This window comes from Ranitomeya imitator, chromosome 10 (genome assembly GCF_032444005.1).
Source record: "Ranitomeya imitator isolate aRanImi1 chromosome 10, aRanImi1.pri, whole genome shotgun sequence".
NCBI classification, from domain to species: domain Eukaryota; kingdom Metazoa; phylum Chordata; class Amphibia; order Anura; family Dendrobatidae; genus Ranitomeya; species Ranitomeya imitator.
In genome coordinates, this window is record NC_091291.1 from 92,549,817 (window position 1) to 92,570,435 (window position 20,619).

Sequence of the window (20,619 nt, forward strand, 5' to 3'; positions counted from 1 at the left end):
TGATACATGTCATATTTTTTAACAAATGGGGCTTGGCCTTTTAGCTCAAAATAGGCTTGATAACTAATAGTTTAAACAAATGTATAGAAATAAAAACTGTAATATTAATTATGTTAAAATAATTTTCAATGACAATTGATGGTCATATTTCTGCTGACTAATTTGGAAAGAGTTAAGGAACAAAATCCACAAGAAGTCAGGATGGCCGAGCGGTCTAAGGCGCTGCGTTCAGGTCACAGTCTCTCTTGGAGGCGTGGGTTCAAATTCCACTTCTGACATCACCTTTTCGTTTCATGAAACTATACAGATTCCCTTCAGTTATTGATTAGATGGGGCTCAAACCAAACTTAGCAATGGGCCTTAAAAAACCTGATCCCAAAGTTATGACTACCTAGGAGTTTTTGGGGTGAATCTGAAATTGTCATCTATAAACAGAACTCTAGGATTGTGAAATATGTTTTATGTGCATATGTTAGCTGTCTTGGCACCATAAAAATACTATGGGCGGTGAATGGGGAGGATTATTTCACCTCTTTGTGTTCTCTTTCCCTATTAGGTCGGAGATTCCACATCCTATGGGGCTGTTCTGGGAGATTTCTATAAACTGAATTGCAGGTAAGTCTAATTTCATATTTGCTTACCTCATTCCTCAATAGACCATAACAGTACTTAATAAACAAAAGCTGAAAAAGTAGGTAATCATAGATTAAAAAGTCTGAAATGCGCATGCGATACTGACATCTAAGTTTCAGCACATTTTGGGACAAACGTTTTCACATTGAAAGTTAACAATCATTAAAATATTTTCTCTAAATTTTTGTCTTCTTTTTTGCTCCAATTATTTGCATCTAATATCAAATAAAACTTGACGTAACATTATGCATGCACATTGTGTTTTATGTGCAACCATCACCTGTCTCATAAACACAGGGTTAGAATGAACGTGATGAATAGAGTCAAATTGGAAATGTAAAAAAATCTGTCAAAATTGCATTTTTTTTCTACTCATTCACAAAGAGTTAATGAAAGTTATTAAACATGTACAACAAAATGGCAGGAGTTTCAAATAGAAATCATGCTGCAAAAACTAGTCAAAGCAAAAATAAAAATATACATTTTCAGGGGTTTCGCTTGACATTTTCCGAGTGTCAAATACTCCTAAAGTTGGTTGCGTTTGGCCGAAATAGCTCTGTTGGGAGAGCGTTAGACTGAAGATCTAAAGGTCCCTAGTTAGATCCCGGGTTTCGGCAACATAATTTTTCTTCACAGTTTACATTTTAAGGAGAAAATGAACAAAGCACATGGGCTGATGACTTAAAGAAAATGAAAAAAGGCCTAAAAATCTTAACTATCTACAGAAAATAAAATGTTGAAAAGATGAGAAATGGGAGCTTTTCCTTTTGAGCAAATTATTATTTTTTTTAATTTTTCCTCTATTTTGTTTATTTCCATTTCACTAAGCTGTAAGAGGATTTAATGGGAACCGGATAGCTGATACAGGCATCATGTATCAGACACTAGCTGAATGATTTCAGCCATGTATGTTTGACTATGAAATGCTGTGGTGTATATGGATTCATTGTGAGAAGTAATTTCTAAAATGGGGTCACTTTGGGGGGGGTTTCTGCTGTTTTTGGTATGTTTGGTACTCTGAAAATTTTACCGCAAACTATTCTTGCAAAATCTGCATTCCAAAACCCGAATGGTGCTCTTATTTTCAAAGCCCTGCTGTGTGGCCAAATGGTAGTTTCTGAAGAAATATGATGCATCACCGCATTTTGTGAGAAATCTAACATTTCTAACATCCTAACAAAATAAAAGGAGGTTTGAAAATTAATGCTGACAAAAAGTCCACACATGAAAAATGCTATTTATTAATGTTTTTGTGTGTTGCGACAAGTTGGTTAAGGTACAAAATCCACAAGAAGTCAGGATCGCCGAGCGGTCTAAGGCGCTGCATTCAGGTCGCAGTCTCTCTTGGAGGCGTGGGTTCAAATCCCACTTCTGACATCACCTTTTCGTTTCATGAAACTATACAGATTCCCTTCAGTTATTGATTAGATGGGGCTCAAACCAAACTTAGCAATGGGCCTTAAAAAACCTGATCCCAAAGTTATGACTACCTGGGAGTTTTTGGGGTGAATCTGAAATTGTCATCTATAAACGGAACTCTAGGATTGTGAAATAGGTTTTATGTGCATATGTTAGCTGTCTTGGCACCATAAAAATACTATGGGCGGTGAATGGGGAGGATTATTTCACCTCTTTGTGTTCTCTTTCCCTATTAGGTCGGAGATTCCACATCCTATGGGGCTGTTCTGGGAGATTTCTATAAACTGAATTGCAGGTAAGTCTAATTTCATATTTGTTTACCTCATTCCTCAATAGACCATAACAGTACTTAATAAACAAAAGCTGAAAAAGTAGGTAATCATAGATTAAAAAGTCTGAAATGCGCATGCGATACTGACATCTAAGTTTCAGCACATTTTGGGACAAACGTTTTCACATTGAAAGTTAACAATCATTAAAATATTTTCTCTAAATTTTTGTCTCCTTTTTTGCTCCAATTATTTGCATCTAATATCAAATAAAACTTGATGTAACATTATGCATGCACATTGTGTTTTATGTGCAACCATCACCTGTCTCATAAACACAGGGTTAGAATGAACATGATGAATAGAGTCAAATTGGAAATGTAAAAAAATCTGTCAAAATTGCATTTTTTTTCTACTCATTCACAAAGAGTTAATGAAAGTTATTAAACATGTACAACAAAATGGCAGGAGTTTCAAATAGAAATCATGCTGCAAAAACTAGTCAAAGCAAAAATAAAAATATACATTTTCAGGGGTTTCGCTTGACATTTGCCGAGTGTCAAACACTCTTAAAGTTGTTTGTGTTTGGCCGAAATAGCTCAGTTGGGAGAGCGTTAGACTAAAGATCTAAAGGTCCCTGGTTCGATCCCGGGTTTCGGCAACATAATTTTTCTTCACTGTTTACATTTTAAGGAGAAAAAGAACAAAGCACATGGGCTGATGACTTAAAGAAAATGAAAAAAGGCCTAAAAATCTTAACTATCTACAGAAAATAAAATGTTGAAAAGATGAGAAATGGGAGCTTTTCCTTTTGAGCAAATTATTATTTTTTTTAATTTTTCCTCTATTTTGTTTATTTCCATTTCACTAAGCTGTAAGAGGATTTAATGGGAACCGGATAGCTGATACAGGCATCATGTATCAGACACTAGCTGAATGATTTCAGCCATGTATGTTTGACTATGAAATGCTGTGGTGTATATGGATTCATTGTGAGAAGTAATTTCTAAAATGGGGTCACTTTGGGGGGGGGGGTTTCTGCTGTTTTTGGTATGTTTGGTACTCTGAAAATTTTACCGCAAACTATTCTTGCAAAATCTGCATTCCAAAACCCGAATGGTGCTCTTATTTTCAAAGCCCTGCTGTGTGGCCAAATGGTAGTTTCTGAAGAAATATGATGCATCACCGCATTTTGTGAGAAATCTAACATTTCTAACATCCTAACAAAATAAAAGGAGGTTTGAAAATTAATGCTGACAAAAAGTACACACATGAAAAATGCTATTTATTAATGTTTTTGTGTGTTGCGACAAGTTGGTTAAGGTACAAAATCCACAAGAAGTCAGGATGGCCGAGCGGTCTAAGGCGCTGCGTTCAGGTCGCAGTCTCTCTTGGAGGCGTGGGTTCAAATCCCACTTCTGACATCACCTTTTCGTTTCATGAAACTATACAGATTCCCTTCAGTTATTTATTAGATGGGGCTCAAACCAAACTTAGCAATGGGCCTTAAAAAACCTGATCCCAAAGTTATGACTACCTGGGAGTTTTTGGGGTGAATCTGAAATTGTCATCTATAAACGGAACTCTAGGATTGTGAAATAGGTTTTATGTACATATGTTAGCTGTCTTGGCACCATAAAAATACTATGGGCGGTGAATGGGGAGGATTATTTCACCTCTTTGTGTTCTCTTTCCAAATTAGGTCGGAGATTCCACATCCTATGGGGCTGTTCTGGGAGATTTCTATAAACTGAATTGCAGGTAAGTCTAATTTCATATTTGTTTACCTCATTCCTCAATAGACCATAACAGTACTTAATAAACAAAAGCTGAAAAAGTAGGTAATCATAGATTAAAAAGTCTGAAATGCGCATGCGATACTGACATCTAAGTTTCAGCACATTTTGGGACAAACGTTTTCACATTGAAAGTTAACAATCATTAAAATATTTTCTCTAAATTTTTGTCTCCTTTTTTGCTCCAATTATTTGCATCTAATATCAAATAAAACTTGATGTAACATTATGCATGCACATTGTGTTTTATGTGCAACCATCACCTGTCTCATAAACACAGGGTTAGAATGAACATGATGAATAGAGTCAAATTGGAAATGTAAAAAAATCTGTCAAAATTGCATTTTTTTTTCTACTCATTCACAAAGAGTTAATGAAAGTTATTAAACATGTACAACAAAATGGCAGGAGTTTCAAATAGAAATCATGCTGCAAAAACTAGTCAAAGCAAAAATAAAAATATACATTTTCAGGGGTTTCGCTTGACATTTGCCGAGTGTCAAACACTCCTAAAGTTGTTTGTGTTTGGCCGAAATAGCTCAGTTGGGAGAGCGTTAGACTGAAGATCTAAAGGTCCCTGGTTCGATCCCGGGTTTCGGCAACATAATTTTTCTTCACTGTTTACATTTCAAGGAGAAATTGAACAAAGCACATGGGCTGATGACTGAAAGAAAATGAAAAAAGGCCTAAAAATCTTAACTATCTACAGAAAATAAAATGTTGACAAGATGAGAAATGGGAGCTTTTCCTTTTGAGCAAATTATTATTTTTTTTAATTTTTCCTCTATTTTGTTTATTTCCATTTCACTAAGCTGTAAGAGGATTTAATGGGAACCGGATAGCTGATACAGGCATCATGTATCAGACACTAGCTGAATGATTTCAGCCATGTATGTTTCACTATGAAATGCTGTGGTGTATATGGATTCATTGTGAGAAGTAATTTCTAAAATGGGGTCACTTTGGGGGGGTTTCTGCTGTTTTTGGTATGTTTGGTACTCTGAAAATTTTACCGCAAACTATTCTTGCAAAATCTGCATTCCAAAACCCGAATGGTGCTCTTATTTTCAAAGCCCTGCTGTGTGGCCAAATGGTAGTTTCTGAAGAAATATGATGCATCACCGCATTTTGTGAGAAATCTAACATTTCTAACATCCTAACAAAATAAAAGGAGGTTTGAAAATTAATGCTGACAAAAAGTACACACATGAAAAATGCTATTTATTAATGTTTTTGTGTGTTGCGACAAGTTGGTTAAGGTACAAAATCCGCAAGAAGTCAGGATGGCCGAGCGGTCTAAGGCGCTGCGTTCAGGTCGCAGTCTCTCTTGGAGGCGTGGGTTCAAATCCCACTTCTGACATCACCTTTTCGTTTCATGAAACTATACAGATTCCCTTCAGTTATTGATTAGATGGGGCTCAAACCAAACTTAGCAATGGGCCTTAAAAAACCTGATCCCAAAGTTATGACTACCTGGGAGTTTTTGGGGTGAATCTGAAATTGTCATCTATAAACGGAACTCTAGGATTGTGAAATAGGTTTTATGTGCATATGTTAGCTGTCTTGGCACCATAAAAATACTATGGGCGGTGAATGGGGAGGATTATTTCACCTCTTTGTGTTCTCTTTCCCTATTAGGTCGGAGATTCCACATCCTATGGGGCTGTTCTGGGAGATTTCTATAAACTGAATTGCAGGTAAGTCTAATTTCATATTTGTTTACCTCATTCCTCAATAGACCATAACAGTACTTAATAAACAAAAGCTGAAAAAGTAGGTAATCATAGATTAAAAAGTCTGAAATGCGCATGCGATACTGACATCTAAGTTTCAGCACATTTTGGGACAAACGTTTTCACATTGAAAGTTAACAATCATTAAAATATTTTCTCTAAATTTTTGTCTCCTTTTTTGCTCCAATTATTTGCATCTAATATCAAATAAAACTTGATGTAACATTATGCATGCACATTGTGTTTTATGTGCAACCATCACCTGTCTCATAAACACAGGGTTAGAATGAACATGATGAATAGAGTCAAATTGGAAATGTAAAAAAATCTGTCAAAATTGCATTTTTTTTCTACTCATTCACAAAGAGTTAATGAAAGTTATTAAACATGTACAACAAAATGGCAGGAGTTTCAAATAGAAATCATGCTGCAAAAACTAGTCAAAGCAAAAATAAAAATATACATTTTCAGGGGTTTCGCTTGACATTTGCCGAGTGTCAAACACTCTTAAAGTTGTTTGTGTTTGGCCGAAATAGCTCAGTTGGGAGAGCGTTAGACTAAAGATCTAAAGGTCCCTGGTTCGATCCCGGGTTTCGGCAACAAAATTTTTCTTCACTGTTTACATTTTAAGGAGAAAAAGAACAAAGCACATGGGCTGATGACTTAAAGAAAATGAAAAAAGGCCTAAAAATCTTAACTATCTACAGAAAATAAAATGTTGAAAAGATGAGAAATGGGAGCTTTTCCTTTTGAGCAAATTATTATTTTTTTTAATTTTTCCTCTATTTTGTTTATTTCCATTTCACTAAGCTGTAAGAGGATTTAATGGGAACCGGATAGCTGATACAGGCATCATGTATCAGACACTAGCTGAATGATTTCAGCCATGTATGTTTGACTATGAAATGCTGTGGTGTATATGGATTCATTGTGAGAAGTAATTTCTAAAATGGGGTCACTTTGGGGGGGGGGTTTCTGCTGTTTTTGGTATGTTTGGTACTCTGAAAATTTTACCGCAAACTATTCTTGCAAAATCTGCATTCCAAAACCCGAATGGTGCTCTTATTTTCAAAGCCCTGCTGTGTGGCCAAATGGTAGTTTCTGAAGAAATATGATGCATCACCGCATTTTGTGAGAAATCTAACATTTCTAACATCCTAACAAAATAAAAGGAGGTTTGAAAATTAATGCTGACAAAAAGTACACACATGAAAAATGCTATTTATTAATGTTTTTGTGTGTTGCGACAAGTTGGTTAAGGTACAAAATCCACAAGAAGTCAGGATGGCCGAGCGGTCTAAGGCGCTGCGTTCAGGTCGCAGTCTCTCTTGGAGGTGTGGGTTCAAATCCCACTTCTGACATCACCTTTTCGTTTCATGAAACTATACAGATTCCCTTCAGTTATTTATTAGATGGGGCTCAAACCAAACTTAGCAATGGGCCTTAAAAAACCTGATCCCAAAGTTATGACTACCTGGGAGTTTTTGGGGTGAATCTGAAATTGTCATCTATAAACGGAACTCTAGGATTGTGAAATAGGTTTTATGTACATATGTTAGCTGTCTTGGCACCATAAAAATACTATGGGCGGTGAATGGGGAGGATTATTTCACCTCTTTGTGTTCTCTTTCCAAATTAGGTCGGAGATTCCACATCCTATGGGGCTGTTCTGGGAGATTTCTATAAACTGAATTGCAGGTAAGTCTAATTTCATATTTGTTTACCTCATTCCTCAATAGACCATAACAGTACTTAATAAACAAAAGCTGAAAAAGTAGGTAATCATAGATTAAAAAGTCTGAAATGCGCATGCGATACTGACATCTAAGTTTCAGCACATTTTGGGACAAACGTTTTCACATTGAAAGTTAACAATCATTAAAATATTTTCTCTAAATTTTTGTCTCCTTTTTTGCTCCAATTATTTGCATCTAATATCAAATAAAACTTGATGTAACATTATGCATGCACATTGTGTTTTATGTGCAACCATCACCTGTCTCATAAACACAGGGTTAGAATGAACATGATGAATAGAGTCAAATTGGAAATGTAAAAAAATCTGTCAAAATTGCATTTTTTTTTCTACTCATTCACAAAGAGTTAATGAAAGTTATTAAACATGTACAACAAAATGGCAGGAGTTTCAAATAGAAATCATGCTGCAAAAACTAGTCAAAGAAAAATAAAAATATACATTTTCAGGGGTTTCGCTTGACATTTGCCGAGTGTCAAACACTCCTAAAGTTGTTTGTGTTTGGCCGAAATAGCTCAGTTGGGAGAGCGTTAGACTGAAGATCTAAAGGTCCCTGGTTCGATCCCGGGTTTCGGCAACATAATTTTTCTTCACTGTTTACATTTCAAGGAGAAATTGAACAAAGCACATGGGCTGATGACTGAAAGAAAATGAAAAAAGGCCTAAAAATCTTAACTATCTACAGAAAATAAAATGTTGACAAGATGAGAAATGGGAGCTTTTCCTTTTGAGCAAATTATTATTTTTTTTAATTTTTCCTCTATTTTGTTTATTTCCATTTCACTAAGCTGTAAGAGGATTTAATGGGAACCGGATAGCTGATACAGGCATCATGTATCAGACACTAGCTGAATGATTTCAGCCATGTATGTTTGACTATGAAATGCTGTGGTGTATATGGATTCATTGTGAGAAGTAATTTCTAAAATGGGGTCACTTTGGGGGGGTTTCTGCTGTTTTTGGTATGTTTGGTACTCTGAAAATTTTACCGCAAACTATTCTTGCAAAATCTGCATTCCAAAACCCGAATGGTGCTCTTATTTTCAAAGCCCTGCTGTGTGGCCAAATGGTAGTTTCTGAAGAAATATGATGCATCACCGCATTTTGTGAGAAATCTAACATTTCTAACATCCTAACAAAATAAAAGGAGGTTTGAAAATTAATGCTGACAAAAAGTACACACATGAAAAATGCTATTTATTAATGTTTTTGTGTGTTGCGACAAGTTGGTTAAGGTACAAAATCCACAAGAAGTCAGGATGGCCGAGCGGTCTAAGGCGCTGCGTTCAGGTCGCAGTCTCTCTTGGAGGCGTGGGTTCAAATCCCACTTCTGACATCACCTTTTCGTTTCATGAAACTATACAGATTCCCTTCAGTTATTGATTAGATGGGGCTCAAACCAAACTTAGCAATGGGCCTTAAAAAACCTGATCCCAAAGTTATGACTACCTGGGAGTTTTTGGGGTGAATCTGAAATTGTCATCTATAAACGGAACTCTAGGATTGTGAAATAGGTTTTATGTGCATATGTTAGCTGTCTTGGCACCATAAAAATACTATGGGCGGTGAATGGGGAGGATTATTTCACCTCTTTGTGTTCTCTTTCCCTATTAGGTCGGAGATTCCACATCCTATGGGGCTGTTCTGGGAGATTTCTATAAACTGAATTGCAGGTAAGTCTAATTTCATATTTGTTTACCTCATTCCTCAATAGACCATAACAGTACTTAATAAACAAAAGCTGAAAAAGTAGGTAATCATAGATTAAAAAGTCTGAAATGCGCATGCGATACTGACATCTAAGTTTCAGCACATTTTGGGACAAACGTTTTCACATTGAAAGTTAACAATCATTAAAATATTTTCTCTAAATTTTTGTCTCCTTTTTTGCTCCAATTATTTGCATCTAATATCAAATAAAACTTGATGTAACATTATGCATGCACATTGTGTTTTATGTGCAACCATCACCTGTCTCATAAACACAGGGTTAGAATGAACATGATGAATAGAGTCAAATTGGAAATGTAAAAAAATCTGTCAAAATTGCATTTTTTTTCTACTCATTCACAAAGAGTTAATGAAAGTTATTAAACATGTACAACAAAATGGCAGGAGTTTCAAATAGAAATCATGCTGCAAAAACTAGTCAAAGCAAAAATAAAAATATACATTTTCAGGGGTTTCGCTTGACATTTGCCGAGTGTCAAACACTCTTAAAGTTGTTTGTGTTTGGCCGAAATAGCTCAGTTGGGAGAGCGTTAGACTGAAGATCTAAAGGTCCCTGGTTCGATCCCGGGTTTCGGCAACATAATTTTTCTTCACTGTTTACATTTTAAGGAGAAAATGAACAAAGCACATGGGCTGATGACTGAAAGAAAATGAAAAAAGGCCTAAAAATCTTAACTATCTACAGAAAATAAAATGTTGAAAAGATGAGAAATGGGAGCTTTTCCTTTTGAGCAAATTATTATTCTTTTTAATTTTTCCTCTATTTTGTTTATTTCCATTTCACTAAGCTGTAAGAGGATTTAATGGGAACCGGATAGCTGATACAGGCATCATGTAACAGACACTAGCTGAATGATTTCAGCCATGTATGTTTGACTATGAAATGCTGTGGTGTATATGGATTCATTGTGAGAAGTAATTTCTAAAATGGGGTCACTTTGGGGGGGGTTTCTGCTGTTTTTGGTATGTTTGGTACTCTGAAAATTTTACCGCAAACTATTCTTGCAAAATCTGCATTCCAGAACCCGAATGGTGCTCTTATTTTCAAAGCCCTGCTGTGTGGCCAAATGGTAGTTTCTGAAGAAATATGATGCATCACCGCATTTTTTGTGAGAAATCTAACATTTCTAACATCCTAACAAAATAAAAGGAGGTTTGAAAATTAATGCTGACAAAAAGTACACACATGAAAAATGCTATTTATTAATGTTTTTGTGTGTTGCGACAAGTTGGTTAAGGTACAAAATCCACAAGAAGTCAGGATGGCCGAGCGGTCTAAGGCGCTGCGTTCAGGTCGCAGTCTCTCTTGGAGGCGTGGGTTCAAATCCCACTTCTGACATCACCTTTTCGTTTCATGAAACTATACAGATTCCCTTCAGTTATTGATTAGATGGGGCTCAAACCAAACTTAGCAATGGGCCTTAAAAAACCTGATCCCAAAGTTATGACTACCTGGGAGTTTTTGGGGTGAATCTGAAATTGTCATCTATAAACGGAACTCTAGGATTGTGAAATAGGTTTTATGTGCATATGTTAGCTGTCTTGGCACCATAAAAATACTATGGGCGGTGAATGGGGAGGATTATTTCACCTCTTTGTGTTCTCTTTCCCTATTAGGTCGGAGATTCCACATCCTATGGGGCTGTTCTGGGAGATTTCTATAAACTGAATTGCAGGTAAGTCTAATTTCATATTTGTTTACCTCATTCCTCAATAGACCATAACAGTACTTAATAAACAAAAGCTGAAAAAGTAGGTAATCATAGATTAAAAAGTCTGAAATGCGCATGCGATACTGACATCTAAGTTTCAGCACATTTTGGGACAAACGTTTTCACATTGAAAGTTAACAATCATTAAAATATTTTCTCTAAATTTTTGTCTCCTTTTTTGCTCCAATTATTTGCATCTAATATCAAATAAAACTTGATGTAACATTATGCATGCACATTGTGTTTTATGTGCAACCATCACCTGTCTCATAAACACAGGGTTAGAATGAACATGATGAATAGAGTCAAATTGGAAATGTAAAAAAATCTGTCAAAATTGCATTTTTTTTCTACTCATTCACAAAGAGTTAATGAAAGTTATTAAACATGTACAACAAAATGGCAGGAGTTTCAAATAGAAATCATGCTGCAAAAACTAGTCAAAGCAAAAATAAAAATATACATTTTCAGGGGTTTCGCTTGACATTTGCCGAGTGTCAAACACTCTTAAAGTTGTTTGTGTTTGGCCGAAATAGCTCAGTTGGGAGAGCGTTAGACTGAAGATCTAAAGGTCCCTGGTTCGATCCCGGGTTTCGGCAACATAATTTTTCTTCACTGTTTACATTTTAAGGAGAAAATGAACAAAGCACATGGGCTGATGACTGAAAGAAAATGGAAAAAGGCCTAAAAATCTTAACTATCTACAGAAAATAAAATGTTGAAAAGATGAGAAATGGGAGCTTTTCCTTTTGAGCAAATTATTATTCTTTTTAATTTTTCCTCTATTTTGTTTATTTCCATTTCACTAAGCTGTAAGAGGATTTAATGGGAACCGGATAGCTGATACAGGCATCATGTAACAGACACTAGCTGAATGATTTCAGCCATGTATGTTTGACTATGAAATGCTGTGGTGTATATGGATTCATTGTGAGAAGTAATTTCTAAAATGGGGTCACTTTGGGGGGGGTTTCTGCTGTTTTTGGTATGTTTGGTACTCTGAAAATTTTACCGCAAACTATTCTTGCAAAATCTGCATTCCAGAACCCGAATGGTGCTCTTATTTTCAAAGCCCTGCTGTGTGGCCAAATGGTAGTTTCTGAAGAAATATGATGCATCACCGCATTTTTTGTGAGAAATCTAACATTTCTAACATCCTAACAAAATAAAAGGAGGTTTGAAAATTAATGCTGACAAAAAGTACACACATGAAAAATGCTATTTATTAATGTTTTTGTGTGTTGCGACAAGTTGGTTAAGGTACAAAATCCACAAGAAGTCAGGATGGCCGAGCGGTCTAAGGCGCTGCGTTCAGGTCGCAGTCTGTCTTGGAGGCGTGGGTTCAAATCCCACTTCTGACATCACCTTTTCGTTTCATGAAACTATACAGATTCCCTTCAGTTATTGATTAGATGGGGCTCAAACCAAACTTAGCAATGGGCCTTAAAAAACCTGATCCCAAAGTTATGACTACCTGGGAGTTTTTGGGGTGAATCTGAAATTGTCATCTATAAACGGAACTCTAGGATTGTGAAATAGGTTTTATGTACATATGTTAGCTGTCTTGGCACCATAAAAATACTATGGGCGGTGAATGGGGAGGATTATTTCACCTCTTTGTGTTCTCTTTCCCTATTAAGTCGGAGATTCCACATCCTATGGGGCTGTTCTGGGAGATTTCTATAAACTGAATTGCAGGTAAGTCTAATTTCATATTTGTTTACCTCATTCCTCAATAGACCATAACAGTACTTAATAAACAAAAGCTGAAAAAGTAGGTAATCATAGATTAAAAAGTCTGAAATGCGCATGCGATACTGACATCTAAGTTTCAGCACATTTTGGGACAAACGTTTTCACATTGAAAGTTAACAATCATTAAAATATTTTCTCTAAATTTTTGTCTCCTTTTTTGCTCCAATTATTTGCATCTAATATCAAATAAAACTTGATGTAACATTATGCATGCACATTGTGTTTTATGTGCAACCATCACCTGTCTCATAAACACAGGGTTAGAATGAACATGATGAATAGAGTCAAATTGGAAATGTAAAAAAATCTGTCAAAATTGCATTTTTTTTCTACTCATTCACAAAGAGTTAATGAAAGTTATTAAACATGTACAACAAAATGGCAGGAGTTTCAAATAGAAATCATGCTGCAAAAACTAGTCAAAGCAAAAATAAAAATATACATTTTCAGGGGTTTCGCTTGACATTTGCCGAGTGTCAAACACTCCTAAAATTGTTTGTGTTTGGCCGAAATAGCTCAGTTGGGAGAGCGTTAGACTGAAGATCTAAAGGTCCCTGGTTCGATCCCGGGTTTCGGCAACATAATTTTTCTTCACTGTTTACATTTTAAGGAGAAAATGAACAAAGCACATGGGCTGATGACTGAAAGAAAATGAAAAAAAGGCCTAAAAATCTTAACTATCTACAGAAAATAAAATGTTGAAAAGATGAGAAATGGGAGCTTTTCCTTTTGAGCAAATTATTATTTTTTTTTAATTTTTCCTCTATTTTGTTTATTTCCATTTCACTAAGCTGTAAGAGGATTTAATGGGAACCGGATAGCTGATACAGGCATCATGTATCAGACACTAGCTGAATGATTTCAGCCATGTATGTTTGACTATGAAATGCTGTGGTGTATATGGATTCATTGTGAGAAGTAATTTCTAAAATGGGGTCACTTTGGGGGGGGTTTCTGCTGTTTTTGGTACATTTGGTACTCTGAAAATTTTACCGCAAACTATTCTTGCAAAATCTGCATTCCAAAACCCGAATGGTGCTCTTATTTTCAAAGCCCTGCTGTGTGGCCAAATGGTAGTTTCTGAAGAAATATGATGCATCACCGCATTTTGTGAGAAATCTAACATTTCTAACATCCTAACAAAATAAAAGGAGGATTGAAAATTAATGCTGACAAAAAGTACACACATGAAAAATGCTATTTATTAATGTTTTTGTGTGTTGCGACAAGTTGGTTTAAGGGTATAAGCAGTCAAAGAACAAAAATGACTAATATTTCAAAATTTTAAGCAAACTTTAGATATTTTCACAGAAAAAAACTAAAAGTTTATTGACCTAAATTTACAGTTAATGTAAAGTACAATGTGTCACAAAAAACACTTTCAGAATTACGGGGATATGTAGAAGCATTCCAGAGTTATTACTGCATAAAGTGATACATGTCATATTTTTTAACAAATGGGGCTTGGCCTTTTAGCTCAAAATAGGCTTGATAACTAATAGTTTAAACAAATGTATAGAAATAAAAACTGTAATATTAATTATTTTAAAATAATTTTCAATGACAATTGATGGTCATATTTCTGCTGACTAATTTGGAAAGAGTTAAGGTACAAAATCCACCAGAAGTCAGGATGGCCGAGCGGTCCAAGGCGCTGCGTTTAGGTCACAGTCTCTCTTGGAGGCGTGGGTTCAAATCCCACTTCTGACATCACCTTTTCGTTTTATGAAACTATACAGATTCCCTTCAGTTATTGATTAGATGGGGCTCAAACCAAACTTAGCAATGGGCCTTAAAAAACCTGATCCCAAAGTTATGACTACCTGGGAGTTTTTGGGGTGAATCTGAAATTGTCATCTATAAACGGAACTCTAGGATTGTGAAATAGGTTTTATGTGCATATGTTAGCTGTCTTGGCACCATAAAAATACTATGGGCGGTGAATGGGGAGGATTATTTCACCTCTTTGTGTTCTCTTTCCCTATTAGGTCGGAGATTCCACATCCTATGGGGCTGTTCTGGGAGATTTCTATAAACTGAATTGCAGGTAAGTCTAATTTCATATTTGTTTACCTCATTCCTCAATAGACCATAACAGTACTTAATAAACAAAAGCTGAAAAAGTAGGTAATCATAGATTAAAAAGTCTGACATGCGCATGCGATACTGACATCTAAGTTTCAGCACATTTTGGGACAAACGTTTTCACATTGAAAGTTAACAATCATTAAAATATTTTCTCTAAATTTTTGTCTCCTTTTTTGCTCCAATTATTTGCATCTAATATCAAATAAAACTTGATGTAACATTATGCATGCACATTGTGTTTTATGTGCAACCATCACCTGTCTCATAAACACAGGGTTAGAATGAACATGATGAATAGTGTTGAGCGATACCTTCCGATATCGGAAAGTATCGGTATCGGTTTGGATCGGCCGATATTCAAAAAATATCGGATATCGCCGATACCCGATCCCAATGCAAGTCAATGGGACCAAAATATCGGAATTAAAATAAACCCTTTCTTTCCTTGTAGGTTCATTCTACATGAAGGAAAACAACTAAGAATAATGTAGGATGTATGGGGGAGGTGGCGGAGACATTAAAGGCAATGAGGATTAGTCCAATCAAATAGAATAGCATGTTTTTTTTTTTTTAAAGACGTTCGGATTGAAAAAGATATTGACTATGTAAATTTTTTTTATTTTGTCAGATATTGATGTTTCACTATTCCACGACCTTCCCCTTCTTTTTTTTCCTTTTCCCACACTTTCATCTTCATCATCATCAGCATCTTTGACATCAACTTCTTCACCTTATTCATCTTCTTCTTCATCTTCTACCTATTTTTTTTTTTTATTACATTCTTCATATTCATTTTCTTCAACTATTATTATTCTTCCTATTCTACATATTCTTTTTATTCCACTGTTATTATTCTTCCTATTCTACTTCTTCATCATATTCTCATTTGTGACAGGCATTCCCGTAGTTGTTATCTATAAAAGTTGGAAGATTACACCTTCCGTTCTGCCAGTCACAAAAGTTACATTTGTCCGCGTTCAGTTTGGCCTGCAGCATCAGGCTTTATCCAGGGGCACCACGAGGAGGAACGGACTCACCCCCATACACTGCTTAGTCTTCTTCTGCATATAATTTAGATAATATCTTTTGCTCTGATATTAAGTCTTATGCTTAATGTTCTTCTGCTCTTTGTTCTGCAGCCTCTTGTTCTTCTGCTTCTCGGTCTTCCATGTTGTCGTCTCCAGGGTCGACGTCTCCAGTGTCGTCATCTCCGCCGTCGTCGTCTCAGCCGTCGTCGTCTCCGCCGTCGTCGTCTCCGCCGTCGTCGTCGTCGTCATCGGGGTGGTCTTCCGGGTCGTCGTCATCGGGGTGGTCTTCCGGGTCGTCGACATTAGGGTCTTCAACTTGGAAATGTAGCAGAAGGTACAAGAAGGCTGAGAAAATGCCAAGAACCAGCTGATGGAACTGGAACTCGGATGGCTACCCGAAGGTTCAAGAGCCTATGGAACTACCGAGGACCAGCTGACGTTACTGGAACCCGGTTACTAAGCAGGAGGTACCCGTGCCTGAAAGCACTACCAAGGACCACCTGACGTTGGTGGAACTTGGATACCCAGAAGGAGGCACCTAAGCCAAAGGCTCTGCCCGGAACCAGCTGACGGTACTGGAACCAGGATGGGGAGCAGAAGGTACAAGAGCAAAAGACACTGCCGAGAACCAGCTGACGGTGCTGGAACCAGGTGGTGGACCCGAAGGCCCACAGGAGAGGAGAGAACAGCTAGGCCGCGAGGCAGCCGCAGTTACCGAACCCCAACAGTCCTACAGGGGGAGCTGGGCCTACTGGCACTACAGAACCAGCCTTGACTACCAGTTCACGCAGCCCACATAGGAAGCTCCTAAACTGGAGGCACCCTGGAGTTGGCTAACTCGACCGCACCACGACGGGGCAAGCATAGGCGTCTCAGTGAAGTTGACACAACCCGGAAACAGCTGACGGTGCTGAAACCAGGCTTGGCACGAGGGAGTACCTGTGACAAGAACACTGCCGAGAACCAGCTGGCGGTGCTGGAACCCGGATGCGTTGCCCCAGTGTGCAAGAGCCAATGGCACGACCGAGGACCAGCTGACGGTGCTGGAACCCGGTTACTAAGCTGTAGGTGCCCGCGCTTAAAAGCACTACCAAGGACCGCCTGGCGTTGGCGGAACTCGGATACCCAGGAGGAGGCACCTAAGCCAAAGGCTCGGCCCGGAACCAGCTGACGGTGCTGGAACCAGGTGGTGGACCCCAAGGCCCACAGGAGAGGAGAGAACAGCTAGGCCGCGAGGCAGCCGCAGTTACCGAACCCCAACAGTCCTACAGGGGGAGCTGGGCCTACTGGCACTACAGAACCAGCCTTGACTACCAGTTCACGCAGCCCACATAGGAAGCTCCTAAACTGGAGGCACCCTGGAGTTGGCTAACCCGACCGCACCACGACGAGGCAAGCATAGGTGTCTCAGTGAGCTTGACACAACCCGGAAACAGCTGACGGTGCTGAAACCAGGCTTGGCACGAGGGAGTACCTGTGACAAGAACACTGCCGAGAACCAGCTGGCGGTGCTGGAACCCGGATGCGTTGCCCCAGTGTGCAAGAGCCAATGGCACGACCGAGGACTAGCTGACGGTGCTGGAACCCGGTTACTAAGCTGTAGGTGCCCGCGCTTAAAAGCACTACCAAGGACCGCCTGGCGTTGGCGGAACTCGGATACCCAGGAGGAGGCACCTAAGCCAAAGGCTTGGCCCGGAACCAGCTGACGGTGCTGGAACCAGGTGGTGGACCCCAAGGCCCACAGGAGAGGAGAGAACAGTTAGGCCGCGAGGCAGCCGCAGTTACCGAACCCCAACAGTCCTACAGGGGGAGCTGGGCCTACTGGCACTACAGAACCAGCCTTGACTACCAGTTCACGCAGCCCACATAGGAAGCTCCTAAACTGGAGGCACCCTGGAGTTGGCTAACCCGACCGCACCACGACGAGGCAAGCATAGGTGTCTCAGTGAGCTTGACACAACCCGGAAACAGCTGACGGTGCTGAAACCAGGCTTGGCACGAGGGAGTACCTGTGACAAGAACACTGCCGAGAACCAGCTGGCGGTGCTGGAACCCGGATGCGTTGCCCCAGTGTGCAAGAGCCAATGGCACGACCGAGGACTAGCTGACGGTGCTGGAACCCGGTTACTAAGCTGTAGGTGCCCGCGCTTAAAAGCACTACCAAGGACCGCCTGGCGTTGGCGGAACTCGGATACCCAGGAGGAGGCACCTAAGCCAAAGGCTCGGCCCGGAACCAGCTGACGGTGCTGGAACCAGGTGGTGGACCCCAAGGCCCACAGGAGAGGAGAGAACAGCTAGGCCGCGAGGCAGCCGCAGTTACCGAACCCCAACAGTCCTACAGGGGGAGCTGGGCCTACTGGCACTACAGAACCAGCCTTGACTACCAGTTCACGCAGCCCACATAGGAAGCTCCTAAACTGGAGGCACCCTGGAGTTGGCTAACCCGACCGCACCACGACGAGGCAAGCATAGGTGTCTCAGTGAGCTTGACACAACCCGGAAACAGCTGACGGTGCTGAAACCAGGCTTGGCACGAGGGAGTACCTGTGACAAGAACACTGCCGAGAACCAGCTGGCGGTGCTGGAACCCGGATGCGTTGCCCCAGTGTGCAAGAGCCAATGGCACGACCGAGGACTAGCTGACGGTGCTGGAACCCGGTTACTAAGCTGTAGGTGCCCGCGCTTAAAAGCACTACCAAGGACCGCCTGGCGTTGGCGGAACTCGGATACCCAGGAGGAGGCACCTAAGCCAAAGGCTCGGCCCGGAACCAGCTGACGGTGCTGGAACCAGGTGGTGGACCCCAAGGCCCACAGGAGAGGAGAGAACAGCTAGGCCGCGAGGCAGCCGCAGTTACCGAACCCCAACAGTCCTACAGGGGGAGCTGGGCCTACTGGCACTACAGAACCAGCCTTGACTACCAGTTCACGCAGCCCACATAGGAAGCTCCTAAACTGGAGGCACCCTGGAGTTGGCTAACCCGACCGCACCACGACGAGGCAAGCATAGGTGTCTCAGTGAGCTTGACACAACCCGGAAACAGCTGACGGTGCTGAAACCAGGCTTGGCACGAGGGAGTACCTGTGACAAGAACACTGCCGAGAACCAGCTGGCGGTGCTGGAACCCGGATGCGTTGCCCCAGTGTGCAAGAGCCAATGGCACGACCGAGGACTAGCTGACGGTGCTGGAACCCGGTTACTAAGCTGTAGGTGCCCGCGCTTAAAAGCACTACCAAGGACCGCCTGGCGTTGGCGGAACTCGGATACCCAGGAGGAGGCACCTAAGCCAAAGGCTCGGCCCGGAACCAGCTGACGGTGCTGGAACCAGGTGGTGGACCCCAAGGCCCACAGGAGAGGAGAGAACAGCTAGGCCGCGAGGCAGCCGCAGTTACCGAACCCCAACAGTCCTACAGGGGGAGCTGGGCCTACTGGCACTACAGAACCAGCCTTGACTACCAGTTCACGCAGCCCACATAGGAAGCTCCTAAACTGGAGGCACCCTGGAGTTGGCTAACCCGACCGCACCACGACGAGGCAAGCATAGGTGTCTCAGTGAGCTTGACACAACCCGGAAACAGCTGACGGTGCTGAAACCAGGCTTGGCACGAGGGAGTACCTGTGACAAGAACACTGCCGAGAACCAGCTGGCGGTGCTGGAACCCGGATGCGTTGCCCCAGTGTGCAAGAGCCAATGGCACGACCGAGGACTAGCTGACGGTGCTGGAACCCGGTTACTAAGCTGTAGGTGCCCGCGCTTAAAAGCACTACCAAGGACCGCCTGGCGTTGGCGGAACTCGGATACCCAGGAGGAGGCACCTAAGCCAAAGGCTCGGCCCGGAACCAGCTGACGGTGCTGGAACCAGGTGGTGGACCCCAAGGCCCACAGGAGAGGAGAGAACAGCTAGGCCGCGAGGCAGCCGCAGTTACCGAACCCCAACAGTCCTACAGGGGGAGCTGGGCCTACTGGCACTACAGAACCAGCCTTGACTACCAGTTCACGCAGCCCACATAGGAAGCTCCTAAACTGGAGGCACCCTGGAGTTGGCTAACCCGACCGCACCACGACGAGGCAAGCATAGGTGTCTCAGTGAGCTTGACACAACCCGGAAACAGCTGACGGTGCTGAAACCAGGCTTGGCACGAGGGAGTACCTGTGACAAGAACACTGCCGAGAACCAGCTGGCGGTGCTGGAACCCGGATGCGTTGCCCCAGTGTGCAAGAGCCAATGGCACGACCGAGGACTAGCTGACGGTGCTGGAACCCGGTTACTAAGCTGTAGGTGCCCGCGCTTAAAAGCACTACCAAGGACCGCCTGGCGTTGGCGGAACTCGGATACCCAGGAGGAGGCACCTAAGCCAAAGGCTCGGCCCGGAACCAGCTGACGGTGCTGGAACCAGGTGGTGGACCCCAAGGCCCACAGGAGAGGAGAGAACAGCTAGGCCGCGAGGCAGCCGCAGTTACCGAACCCCAACAGTCCTACAGGGGGAGCTGGGCCTACTGGCACTACAGAACCAGCCTTGACTACCAGTTCACGCAGCCCACATAGGAAGCTCCTAAACTGGAGGCACCCTGGAGTTGGCTAACCCGACCGCACCACGACGAGGCAAGCATAGGTGTCTCAGTGAGCTTGACACAACCCGGAAACAGCTGACGGTGCTGAAACCAGGCTTGGCACGAGGGAGTACCTGTGACAAGAACAC

The 20,619-nt window shown here is 41.1% G+C and overlaps 13 non-coding genes across 13 annotated transcripts; all 13 read left to right on the top strand.

Annotated features, from left to right (window-relative positions):
• Window positions 1–2,909: 2,909 nt before the first annotated feature.
• TRNAF-AAA (transfer RNA phenylalanine (anticodon AAA)) lies at window positions 2,910–2,982 on the top strand. The gene has a single exon. It is a non-coding gene; the product is annotated as a tRNA-Phe (tRNA).
• A 680-nt stretch (window positions 2,983–3,662) lies between these two features.
• On the top strand, window positions 3,663–3,745 carry TRNAL-CAG (transfer RNA leucine (anticodon CAG)). The gene has a single exon. It is a non-coding gene; the product is annotated as a tRNA-Leu (tRNA).
• A 900-nt stretch (window positions 3,746–4,645) lies between these two features.
• TRNAF-GAA (transfer RNA phenylalanine (anticodon GAA)) lies at window positions 4,646–4,718 on the top strand. Its single transcript has one exon. It is a non-coding gene; the product is annotated as a tRNA-Phe (tRNA).
• Window positions 4,719–5,394: 676 nt separating this feature from the next.
• On the top strand, window positions 5,395–5,477 carry TRNAL-CAG (transfer RNA leucine (anticodon CAG)). The gene has a single exon. It is a non-coding gene; the product is annotated as a tRNA-Leu (tRNA).
• An 899-nt stretch (window positions 5,478–6,376) lies between these two features.
• On the top strand, window positions 6,377–6,449 carry TRNAF-AAA (transfer RNA phenylalanine (anticodon AAA)). The gene has a single exon. It is a non-coding gene; the product is annotated as a tRNA-Phe (tRNA).
• A 679-nt stretch (window positions 6,450–7,128) lies between these two features.
• On the top strand, window positions 7,129–7,211 carry TRNAL-CAG (transfer RNA leucine (anticodon CAG)). The gene has a single exon. It is a non-coding gene; the product is annotated as a tRNA-Leu (tRNA).
• Window positions 7,212–8,110: 899 nt separating this feature from the next.
• TRNAF-GAA (transfer RNA phenylalanine (anticodon GAA)) lies at window positions 8,111–8,183 on the top strand. The gene has a single exon. It is a non-coding gene; the product is annotated as a tRNA-Phe (tRNA).
• A 676-nt stretch (window positions 8,184–8,859) lies between these two features.
• On the top strand, window positions 8,860–8,942 carry TRNAL-CAG (transfer RNA leucine (anticodon CAG)). Its single transcript has one exon. It is a non-coding gene; the product is annotated as a tRNA-Leu (tRNA).
• Window positions 8,943–9,841: 899 nt separating this feature from the next.
• Window positions 9,842–9,914, top strand: TRNAF-GAA (transfer RNA phenylalanine (anticodon GAA)). Its single transcript has one exon. It is a non-coding gene; the product is annotated as a tRNA-Phe (tRNA).
• A 679-nt stretch (window positions 9,915–10,593) lies between these two features.
• Window positions 10,594–10,676, top strand: TRNAL-CAG (transfer RNA leucine (anticodon CAG)). Its single transcript has one exon. It is a non-coding gene; the product is annotated as a tRNA-Leu (tRNA).
• An 899-nt stretch (window positions 10,677–11,575) lies between these two features.
• TRNAF-GAA (transfer RNA phenylalanine (anticodon GAA)) lies at window positions 11,576–11,648 on the top strand. The gene has a single exon. It is a non-coding gene; the product is annotated as a tRNA-Phe (tRNA).
• Window positions 11,649–12,327: 679 nt separating this feature from the next.
• TRNAL-CAG (transfer RNA leucine (anticodon CAG)) lies at window positions 12,328–12,410 on the top strand. The gene has a single exon. It is a non-coding gene; the product is annotated as a tRNA-Leu (tRNA).
• An 899-nt stretch (window positions 12,411–13,309) lies between these two features.
• Window positions 13,310–13,382, top strand: TRNAF-GAA (transfer RNA phenylalanine (anticodon GAA)). The gene has a single exon. It is a non-coding gene; the product is annotated as a tRNA-Phe (tRNA).
• Window positions 13,383–20,619: the final 7,237 nt, after the last annotated feature.